At 38.9% G+C, this 12205-nt stretch overlaps 1 protein-coding gene across 8 annotated transcripts in view; it reads left to right on the top strand.

Annotated features, from left to right (window-relative positions):
* Window positions 1-12205, top strand: part of EPS8 (EGFR pathway substrate 8, signaling adaptor) — a 194127-nt gene that overhangs the window by 77714 nt on the left and 104208 nt on the right. The window contains exons 1-2 of one of the 8 annotated variants that reach the window (XM_081589147.1): window positions 4474-4618; window positions 7492-7545. The exons of 6 other annotated variants lie outside the window; for them this stretch is intronic. The gene's annotated coding sequence lies outside the window, so the exon portion shown is untranslated. Of the gene's footprint in view, window positions 1-4473; window positions 4619-7491; window positions 7546-12205 lie in introns of those variants that run through there. One more of the 8 variants, XM_081589148.1, reaches the window with a different exon arrangement.

Below are 12205 nucleotides of genomic sequence, written 5' to 3' on the forward strand. Positions count from 1 at the left end.
TACTTTCATGAAAAAAAGTTTTTAAAGTTAGAAGGAGAAGAAGCGTTGGCTTAGAGAAGACCCGGCAGATTGTGATTCTTGGGAGAGGAAGGAATGAAAGACAAATTGAAGAACTGAGAGTGAGACTCTGCTTAGGTTTGCAAGATGAGTGGATCATGACAGTGTTGATTCATTCTGCTTGGCGGTCCTAACAATTTATGTAAATGCCTTCATGTCTTTTGGATCTGGTGGGTTTAGTTTGAGAGGTTTTGCTACAGCTTATCTTGTCTGCTTCTGTATATGTGGTTACAAAATGTGGAATGTAGGGCAAGGTTACCAGTAGAGATGTGTATGTGTGTGTGTGTGTGTGTGCATGCACAATTTCCAACTTCCTTCAGTAGTCATGGGAAAAAGGTATAGCAATCAAATCTGTCACATTCCAAATATATACTGTTCCTCATGACTGCTTCTGGTGTTCTGCTCTTTGTTCGAAAGGTAAGGGAATCAACAAATACCCATGAACCTTGCTTAGATTTGTCCAGTGTCATTGGCATTCTGAGTGTGAGTATGAATATTGTTTTAGTTTGTGTAGTTTTTTTTATTAGTATTCTGGATAATGATTAGTCATATACCAGCCTGTACCACAGTAAGCCTGCGGGTTCGATCCCTGGGTCGGGAAGATCCTCTGGAGGAAGAAATGGCTCCCCACTCCAGTATTCTTGCCTGGAAAATTCAATGGGCAGAGGAGCCTGGGCAGCTATACAGTTCATGGGTTCACAAAGAGTCGGACATGACTGATGACTGAGCACACACCACAACTAGGTTAAGATTAGCCTTTTATAAAACTATCATTAACATCTTTATCAATGATTCGGAACTAAAAGATATATCAGAATTCTGCTACTGGGGCATGGGACAAATCTAAGCTAGGCTCATGGGTTTTTGACTCTCTCCCCTTTCTAAGATAAGGCAGCTCACCAGAAGTAGCCATGAGAAATATGTATTTGAAATGTGATACATTTGTTTGCTGCACATTTTTCCATGACTATTAAAGGAAGCCAGAAATTGCACACACACACACACACATCACTCATATCACTACTGGTAACCTTGTCGTAGCAGAGTATTAAATGTACCTGTTAACTTGCTTTGGGAAAAGTGACTGTCTTAAAAGAATAACTGTTCCTGTTTCTAAGCAGCTACAGTTTTGGCGTTTCGCAGACCCCTGGGCCTAAGAGCTTTATCTTCAAAGTGACAGGGGCTAGAACTGGAATACCCTGTTAAGAGTCCTTTTGACTCTCAAGTTCAGAGATACACTGATATGGTGGGTGGGAATTTTTGTGATTATATTGTTCATTTTCAAAAAGGCCTTCCTTTCTATTATCAAAGAAAGAGATATATTAATACCTTTTGTCATTCTCCTGGCTGGTTACAAGTCTTTCTTACCCTTTTCACTTCCTTGATAGTATTGCTCTCATATCCTGTCTTTTTTATTCCTTTCTGATTTTCTTCTGTTGCAGTTTGAGTTCCCTAGGATGCAAACTCAGATGGAAATTAGTGCACTGGAAATTTCTCGGAAAGTGCCCTTGGGATCAGTCAAGCCCTGGGGAGTGGAAGGAAGAAACTAGCTCTGGGCAGGGGGGAAGTTAGGCTGTCTTGTAGTCTTGGTGGAAGTCTGACCCCTGGAGGCTCTAAAGCTGGGATGGCGTTTCACCGTTGTCTCCAGCCGGTCTTTGGATATGGGCTGCCCTGAGAGGGGAGCATGAGCTTACAGGAGGAGACTCTTCAGCTAAGGTCATTCTTAAGGGAGCTCATGGCCAAGGCCTGCATGCTGGCATCACTACAACATCTGGGGGAAAAAAATCCTTCAGTTGTGAAAGAGGATCAGGGTGGCACATCACAGTTTCCACTCTTATCTTTTTTGCAAGTGTTGGAGGTTTCTGAATGGCTTGGGGGATGGGTTAGAATTTCCAGAAATGAACAGTTATAGAGCACAGTGGTCAGGAAGTTGAAAAATAGTAGAGAAGAAAAGTTGGTGTGAATAGGTTCTGCCAGATAATTAAGTTCTGGTATCGATTAGCACTTTTCTAAACAAGTTTTTAAAATTCTATTTATGGTGATGCTATTCCCTTTCTTAGTTACAGGATTCTGATGAAAACTATGGGTTCTCTATGCAGAGAAATATGCATATCTATATGCATATAAATTCAGTTTGATTGTTGTAAAACCTGCTTGTTTTTTCACTTCCTTGTTTATAGGCTCTTTTCTTCCCCATCTCTTAATAATTCTGCTTTTCTGGCATCTTCATATTAAAACATTAGTTGAGTGCTAAATTTTCCATTTGATGTTATTTGTTAGTACTCAAATACATCAAATCACAGTAAATCATTTTCTCACTTATTTTGTAATTTCTAAATTATAAGCTCCTTTTTAGTGAGGATTCTTTTTTGCTTTTGTTTTGTACTGGTTTAGTTTTTCTAGCTTGTGGGAATCCATTATGGCCTTGTTGATGTAGTGTTACTTTTGATGGAGTTTTATGTTTGTTTATTTCAGGTACTCCAGGGCTATCACAAGCCCAGGATCCATTTTTTCTTCATTTCTTACTTTGAAGATTCTCACAGACTTCAGAACTGTTGTGACACAGGCTTGGAGTTTGTTTGTCTTATTTTTAATTTAATTAATTAATTTTTTTTGGCTGTGCTGGATTTTTGTTGCTGCCTGGGGCTTTTCTCTAGTTGTGGCGAGCGATGGCTACTGTGTAGTCGTGGTATCCAAGCTTCACATTTCAGTGGCTTCTCTTGTTGTGGAGCATGGGCTCTAGAGCCTGCAGACTCAACTGTTGTGGCTCGTAGGCTCTCGAGCACCGGCTCAGTATTAATGATGCATAGGCTATGTTGCTCTGCAGCATATGGTATCTTCCCGGATCAGGGATCGAACCCATGTCTCCTGCATTGGCAGGCAGATTCTTTACCAGTGAGCTACCAGGGAAGCCCCAGGCTTAAGATTTTAATTTCTGGGTGTATTTCCCCTGACCTCTCACCCAGACTCTCAGAGACAAACTCCACTGAAAGTCTTACTAAGACAATGGGTGGATTTCTCTTATCACTCTCATCATTCTATAATTGTGATCGCAGCCCTTTGTCGACAGCTCCAGTTGTATGGAAGGACCTCAGAACCAGCTTTATGCCCAACTTGTGTGCCTCTTCTTCTCTCCCTATATGAGCATTAGGGTCGCTATGGATGGTTGGGCAGTTTGTATACTGTGCTGAAGAAAAGTGGGGCTGGAAATCTAGCCGAACTCTGCTCTCCTGAGAGAGAACTCTCTTCTTTTAACTTTTTATATTGGAGTATAGCCGATTGACAATGTTGTGATACTTTCAGGTGGATAGCAAAGGGACCCAGCCATATACATACATGTATCTATTCTCCCCCAAACTCCCCTCCCATCCAGGCTGCCACATATCATTGAACAGAATTCCCTGTGCTGTACAGTATTGTTCATTATCCGTTTTAACTATGAAGCTGAAGCCAGAAGCTAGGGCACAAACATGAAAGTATTGTGCTTTTCCCATAGTTCATGCCTTCAATGTTATGTCACAACAAAGCATTCGTGTGTGTTAGTCGCTCAGTTGTGTCCGACTCTTTGTGACCCCATGGACTGTAGCCCGCCAGGCTCCTCTACCCATGGAATTCTCCAGGCAAGGATACTGGAGTGGGTTGCCATTTCCTTCTCCAGGGGGTCTTCCTGACCCAGGAATCGAACCCAGGTCACCTGCATCGTGGGCAGATTCTTTACGGTCTGAGCTACCAGGGAAGTCCATTTTAACTATAAGCAGTGTATACGTGTCGATCCCGAACTCCCTAACTATCCCTTCTCCCCATCCTTCCCTGCTGGCAACCATAAGTTTGGAGAGAATTTTATTCTGATCCCATTCTTTGAGGGGACATCTCCGTACCAATTTCAGTTAGACATAAGCCTTTAAGACTCTCCAGTGATTCTTTTGTTGGCCACAACTGACGATATTTGCTTTTGTGCTTACTAGCACTTTGGCTGTCAGTCCTGGCTTTGGTTTGACCATCAGCCCTGGCTTTGGTTTGGCCGTCAGTCCTAGCTTTGGTTTGGCTAGGGGGATTTTTCTTTACTGCAAGTGTAGCTGTGTATTTCATTTTAAAAATCTGTTTCTGTTTTTCTGGGTATCTATGGTGGAAAGTCTTCTTCATTAGCTCAGTTGACCGGATTGTGGCACCTGTAATTCCCATTAAGTTACTTATTAACCTCTGTTCCTCAGAATTCACCTCTTTAGATGGGAATAATAATAGCCCATCAGTGATAGATTAAATTTAGAGCACCTAGCTCCAGTATTTGTACCATTTACGGCTTTACCACTTTAGGGAAGAGTTGGAAGCATAGTAGCGGCTGTGTTTACTCACTTAACAAGAAGAGGAAGTCTTAGTTAACGCCCTGGAGAAACCAGAGAAACTTCGTCCAGGGTAGCACAATGCCGAAACTGAAGCTCCAAGCCCCACCCTTGCTGATGTTGATGTGCCGAAGGTCACTTGGCACCGGAGTGAACAGAGAGGAATGTCCTCTCAGTATTGCCCGGAGGATCTCTCAGAGCAGCTTTCCTGGCTTGTGTGGGTGAGTTTGAGTTTGTGAATATTTTCTTTGCTAAGGAGGGCTCTCAAAGGCGTAATTATCATGGAGGATATTTGTAGACCTTGAAACATGTGGTAATACTTTTAGTCCCAATAAACCCTTTGACAATATTGTGAATTCCTATTTGGAACTCCAGAGAAATTCTGGACTTGGTGAAGTTGGTACTCTAGGTGCTATAGGGTCCTGCCTCCTGCCTCCGGGGTTCTTGTGTATAGAGGTGAGGATACGCAGAATTTTCATCCCTTAAGTCAGTGGTTAAGAGAGTAATCCTCCCTCCCTCCATCATTATAGCTAAGAAAAAAGTCTGTTGACCATTAACAGTTGGGAAAGTGTGCGTGTGTGTGTGTATCTCAAGTTTTCTTAAAATTACTTAAAAATTAATCTGATATGCAAAATATTGTGATTATCCTATAAATATTAATTGCTTTGGGTTGTTCTATGCCTTTAGTTGTACTGTGAAAATGTGCTTATTACCAAGCTCAGTTTTCTTAAGTTTTTATTGGCTCTGAGAACAGACTTTGCACTGCCAAATTTCTGTGTAAACATTTTGCTTGGGACCAAGAAACTAGTGAATATGTCTTTAAAGTTTTTTTTTTTTAAACCCATGTATGTTAATGGATCTTTTAAATGTTTAAATAGTCAATTAATGGAATTTTTCAAAGAACCACTCTTCTCCAAAAATCTATAACTTTTCATAAAACTCTTTCATAACACTCCATAATTTGATACATAGGGTGTTTTAAGTATGAGCTTAATGGCAAGTGTATATAATTCTTAGTACATAGAGATCTACTATTTTTTGTAGCTCTTATCTATTTATTTGTTACATTTACTATTCAGGAGGAGCCTTTTTGTTCTCTTAGTAATAATTAAGTGCAAGTATAAAGTAAGATACTGTAGAAAATCAGAGGAGAGCTAGTAAGAGTGTATCACAATATAGTGCATAGCAAAAGTAACTGATTACATCGCTGTTAGGGTGCTGGGAAGTGTCATGCCTTCTTGAGTTCAGGTGCCGTGGTTATAACTATATAGATCCTTTTGGAAATGGAGTCCTGGATATGTTGATTTTCCCGTAATGTGTCTGTTATTTACTGAGACGCTCTACACCATAAGGAATAGTAACAGTTCATACAAGTTTGAACTACTCCTACAACCATTGTATGTAGCTTTTTGTCAGCATAAAAAGAAAATGAGATTCCTTGAGATGTTTATGGCTTGATTTACTTTTACCCTTGCTACAAAGCTTTGGTCAGCTTTACAGGCCAAAATTCCCAGGTACATGTCAATCTCACTGTTAGGATAAATCTCATACATGCACTGGGGATGGTATGTAAAATATTTTGTCTTTTGACACACCTATTTTCACTTGAAGAAGGATATCCTTGTACCTACTGTACCTAGAGTATTTTCAAGGAGGTTTCTGTTTTTCAGTAACTAAACTTGGACACAGTTTCTTCAGTTTAAGTAAATTGCATATAAGAGGGAATGACTTAGAAGAGGTTAAGATAAACATTTAGACTCATTTTCTATGTAAATAATTCTGAAATAAGTTGTATAGAGAGGTCTTCTTTTTCATTTATTCTTCAGTGAAATCACATATGTCATTAACTCATCAAGGTAGGTAGGTATGACGATTACTTAAGGGAACTGGCTTGGAATTTTAAGGGACTCTGATTCAGCTTATTTTAGATTTTTAAATAATAGCTTAGTTGAATTGCATAAAATTTTTGTGGAGGTGATATAATGAGGTAGATTATCATACATTCTTTTGATCATTTATCCTATAGGATAGTTCTGATTTGATTAAACCATTAAATATTCTTTAAAAATTCTTTTTCATTGTAGAGTTGAAGTTTGTGTATGTTTTTAACTTTTGACAAGTGAACATGTTAATTGGACTTTTCAGCTATGTGAAAAACTATACTTCTTATTTTAATTAAAATTTATGGGGTTTGAATACAAGTCTTCTGTATAGAATGTATTAACTAGGTTTGGGAATTTGATTAGAAGAAGCTTGTGGTAGTTTTAATTCTCAATATATTTTCTAAAAATTTAAAGCACCTTGTAAAATTTTGTCTCTCTACTTGGTAATGTAAAATCTCAGTTGAAATGCACGTAATGTTTCTTAATCTTGCCGTAGATCTCACATGAACATCTGTTCAAGAATGCTTTTGCTTTTAGGAACATTGGTGTACAGTTTTTTGAGTATTAAAAATACATTGTGTCAGATGTTTAGATGTAATTCAGAATCATATTATTTAACTCCCCTAATTATATGATCCTAACAAATGTCAGATTTAAATATCTGACAATATTATTATTACTGTAGGTTGCATTGCATTCTTTTGTTTCTTCTTTCCTCATTTCTGAAAAATACTTTTTCCTCATTTTGTAGGTAATTTTTCTTTTTCTTTCCACTTTTTCATACAATTTGCCAGACCAAATGACACAGTTAGTATCCATTAAGTAGAGCTGTGAATATCAATCTTGGACACAAAGCCGGGAATTGTAGCTGGGGGAAGCCCTCCTGCTGTGCTGGCCTGGCATCCAAAGACTCTGAATGAAGTCTCTTAACTTATTCAAAGCCTGGGATCTCTCTATGCCCTTTGGGCTCCCCATTGCCCATTCATCACTGATGTTGCATTCCACTGGCTCAAAATTGTCCGTGGTGTTTCCATTTCGCATCATGTCAAATGCAAAGTCTGGTACGTAACTTACCACTTGTCATATATCTTAATTTATGGCCTACACTTCTTGATCTTGATGCTTTACATCTCCATGTCCTGCTTTTTTCTTGACGCATGCCACATTAAGGAAGTCTCTCTCTCTTATCCAAAATTTACTTCATCCTTCAGGTCTGCTAATCACCTCCATGAACTTTCTCCTGGTCCCCTCTTCCAACATTGAAGGTAATGTATTTTGTACTTTCTATTAAGGTGCTTCATGTTATGTTTTGTGTTACTGTTATTTTCACATGTGTTGTAAGATTTTACACCTTCTACATAACATGGAAGCCCTTACATAGCACTGACTTGAAATAATCTGCTGAGTTGAGTCTCTACCTCTTACTATGATGGGTTGGATGTGGCTTCCTCTTTTTCTTTTTTTAAACTTTTTATTTTGTATTGGAGTATACAGTCCATGGGGTCACAGAGTTGGACACAACTGAGCGACTGAAGTGAACTGATAGCCAATTAACTGTGTTGTTATAGCTTCAGGTGGACAGCGAAGGGACTCAGTCATACATATACATGTATCCATTCTCCCCCGACCTTCCCTCCCATCCAGGCTGCCACATAACATTGAGCAGAGTTCCCTGTGTGTACAATAGGACTTGTTGGTTATCATTTTAAATATAGCAGTGTAGGATGTGGTTTCATCTTATAACTCCTATGCTTTCATGTACTTAGTAGATTCTCACTGTAAATATTTGTCAATTGAGTAAATGTCATGCCATGGCAGTGAGTTATTGCCTAGCAGGCCTTTTCCTCCTCTGTTGCAGTGGACACCTTTGGGGACAGGACTGTTTAGATACCTAAACACATATGGCATGGCTGTCTGAATCAGAGCTCTCCATAGCTGGGAAAGCTGAAGAAACAAAGATGCAGTTAAATATTCTAGATTATGTGTAGTAGCTCAATACTGACGAGCAAAGAATGACTTCTTGGTAAAGGCTTTGGGCTGGTAGGAAATTGAAGGGCAACACAGACATTGAAAATAGTGATTATATTTCTGGGAATGTTTTTCAGGAGTTCACAGTTTGGAGATAAATACAGTCAGTTCAGCTACCGTACTTGTTTTGAAAATGAAATTTTATTCCTACAGCATTGATGTTAGGGAGCAATTTGAGTAGAATGATTTCACATTTGTTGTGCCTGATTTTACTTTATTTTCACCTAGTTGGTGAACACAAGGCATTTCACCTAGTTGAACTGAGAGCCACATAGAAATTGACAAAATACCCATGCAAACGCCTCTGCCGCCCCTCAGCTCCGTGACTTCGCTGCATATCATGAGCCACGACCACCCATGTCTTGATTCATAACCTTCCAATGTCAGATAAGCCTTCTTCCACCATTGCACAATGAACTCACAAGCAACAGCCTTTGGACACCCAATTCCACAAGCAAACTTCAGGTCTTTTGCAAAGTAAGGTGCCATGTTTATTATCGTTTTTATTTATTTTTTTAGCCATATAACATTTGAAAAACTGTGCTAGGGTCTTTTCTTTTTTATGTGTCAGTGATGGCTGTTTTCTCCCCTCAGTCCTGTGCTTTTCATGGTGTGATTTTGCATAGCATCACGATTTTTCAGGAACACATATGCCACATTATAACCAAACTGACTGTACTAATTGATAACATACAGAATGTGAACTGAGAGTTCTCTCTCTTTCCTTCCTTCATTTCTGTCCTCCCTCTCCCCTCTCTTTGAATGGTGAGAGACATTAAAAAAAAAAAAAATCCCTGTAAGAGGAGCACAGTGCAATAGAGAAAAATGCCAGAGAACTTGTTTAACCGGTGTCATTAAAAAAAAGGCATAAATTTACCTGTGGAAATAAATAGATACGCTCAGAAGTATGTAGAGACTGAGAAGGTAACCTAAAAGATCAGGGAATCCCTGATTTACCCTTACATAATAATTATGTTTAACTTTTTGTCAGCCTTTACTATATGCCCAGCACTATGATTAGTGCTGGGTGTGGATTAAGCCATGCAACCCTCACAAAACCTTATAAGTAGATGTTGTTACTGTCTTTATTTTACAGATGAAGAAAAATAAGGTTTAGAGGAGTTAGTTAACTTGCCCAAGGTCATTAATTCATAAACATAAATGGCAAAGCCAGATCTTGAATCACATCTGACTTCTGAACCAGAGATCTCAGAGGTCTGTTAGAGTACTTTATAAAGAAAAACTTTGACTGTGTTACTTTCTCTGGCCTTAACTGCATCTGATTGGCATCACAGTCTATCTTTTAACCCCTGTGATAGATAAAGAATCAGAGGTCCTCAGGCTAAGAAATGCACAGATTCTCAGAGGCAGAGCAGTAATAACTCATTCTGATATGGAATTCAGAGTTTTTTCCATTGGGATTATGCATGGAAAGGGACAAAAATTGGACAACTAGGGGTCAGGTAAGGTGAACTAGGGAAGAGAGGAAGAAATTATTGTTTTGGAAGCTGGGGGGAGAAAGGTGAATTTATAAAAGTGTATCAGAATTGAAAGGAGGGAGCCTGAGGAGGGATGGGCAGTGAGGGGACCCCTAACTCTGTGGTTGTTGTTGGGTCTCTAAGTCATGTCTGACTCTTTGCGACTCCATGAACTGTAGCCCACCAGGCTCCTCTGTCCATAGGATTCTCCAGGCAAGAATACTGGAGTGGGTAGCCATTCCCCTCTCCAGGGACTCTTTCCCCATCTAGAGATTGAACCAATTGAATTCTAGATTGAATTCAATCTAGAGATTGAATTCGCCTGTTTGGCAGGCGAATTCTTTACTACTGAGCCACGAGGGAAGCCCAGCTCTGTGATACAAGAAGCCTAATCAGATTCTCATCAAGGAGCTCAAGCTAGCACCAATTTCAATTCAGGATTATGGGAAGAGAAACCCGAGGTCATGAACGTAAATTGGTTGTGCTGTAAATCCGGATTAGTAGTAGGCTCAGGGGGAAAAAAAAGGAAAGAGAGAAGTGACAATAGAGGAAAGCGTCAAAAGGCTTTATTTGTACTTCTTTTTAATAACGTGAGATGTATCTCTTTAGGTAATCAGTTGCCTGATAGCACTTTGCATATAAATGTGTTAGTGTTTATTAAACTGAAGAGTTGATAAATAGTAGAGAAATTTTTCAGTTAAGTATTAAAGAGCTTAATATTACACAGGTAATGAGATGAGGATTAATGAGCATCTATAAATTTAGAGCAGGGGGCTAGCACACTGTGTCCAGGGTTTTCTTTCTATAAGCCAAGAATGATTTTCACATTTTTTGTAGAATATTAAAAATAAACACAAATAATTTGACAGACACCACATGTGACCCAGAAACCCCAAATATTTACAACCTGGCTCTTTACAGTAAATTTTCAACCCTGCCCTGAAATATAGACCATAAAGCAGAAAAAGTTAGATTTGTCTTCTTTCAGGAAATCAGATTAGGTAACAGAACCTGGTATATTTCACAGACTTTTCTTTTTCCCTTCATGGAGGAAGGAATTGATATGTAGTATAATACTTTACTAGGGACTTTGGATGCTTTGTATTTATTTCTCATACCCTTGAAAGATTTTACACTTACAAATGAGGACACCAGGCTCATAGAGGCTAAGTAAACCTTCACGTTTATTAAGTAGTAGGATTCATAGTTGTCTGGGTTTCTCCACATAAGAACATGGTAGAGAAAATTTGTTCGTAAAAATTGAGTATCGTCTGTTTAGAATTCTGACTTGAAAATATCTAGATATCAGATATGAACAATTTTTGTAATTTTAGCTAATATCTAAAATATTGAAAAAAATGTAAATTGTGTATACAAAAAATAGAATTGGTTGCAGAATTGTGTAGTTTTCCCCCCAGACTTTAAACTTTTTTTTTTATATTAGGGTATAGATGATTAACAATATTGTCATAGTTCCAGGTGAACAGCGAAGAGACTCAGCCATACATATACATGGATCCATTCTCTCCCAAACTCCTCTCCCATGCAGGCTGGCGAGAATTGTGTAATTTTAATTATAAAAATTGCACCTGAAGGAAAATTTTTGGATAAAGAGTTATAAAGAAAATGTAAGGAACAGAGAATTCAAGTCTCATGTTAAAAAAAATTAATATTCACCTGAAAGAAAGATGAAGCTTAAAATATTCTCAGTATAAAGTACAAAATAGAAAAGTATGTTCTGCTTCAGTAGAGATTCTACCATGTAGCAGTTTAGCTTTGAAAAACAGATTATCAAACAAATATTGGCCCGTGTGTCTAATGATAAAATTTTATGAAGAAAACTTCAGGGTATAATGAAAACATGCAATAAGGGATCTAATACAGATTGGAGGGGTCAGAGGAATAGTTCTCGAGAGGCTTATTTAAATTGAGACACAGGATTTAGGGGCTTCCTAGGTGGCTTCAATGGTAAAGAATCTGCCTGCCAATGCAGGATACACAGGTTCGATCCCTGGGACAAGAAGATCCCCTGGAGGAGGCATGGTAACCCACTCCAGTATTCTTGCCTGGAGAATCCCATGGACAGAGGAGCCTGGCAGGCTACACTCCATAGGGTCACAAAGAATTGGATACAACTGAACGACTGAGCCCGCACGCACAGGATTTAGGCAGTCAAAGACAAAGAGGATGATTATCCCAGACATCGAGTTCTAGGCCTTGAGGATGGAAAGAGCTTGGCGTATTCAAGAGATGATCAAAGGAATACACTGTGTCTTCTGTTGACTCAGAAGAGGAATTGTATCTGTTCATCATTGTATATATCTAGCCTCGGACACACCTCCTGGCACAAAGGAAGCTCTCAGCAAGATTTACCGAAGGGACAAAGACTGAATAGGTATTTTTCTGGGAAATTCATGGT

This window comes from Giraffa tippelskirchi, chromosome 4 (assembly GCF_054371585.1).
Source record: "Giraffa tippelskirchi isolate mGirTip1 chromosome 4, T2T-mGirTip1v1.2.pri, whole genome shotgun sequence".
Classification (NCBI taxonomy): domain Eukaryota; kingdom Metazoa; phylum Chordata; class Mammalia; order Artiodactyla; family Giraffidae; genus Giraffa; species Giraffa tippelskirchi.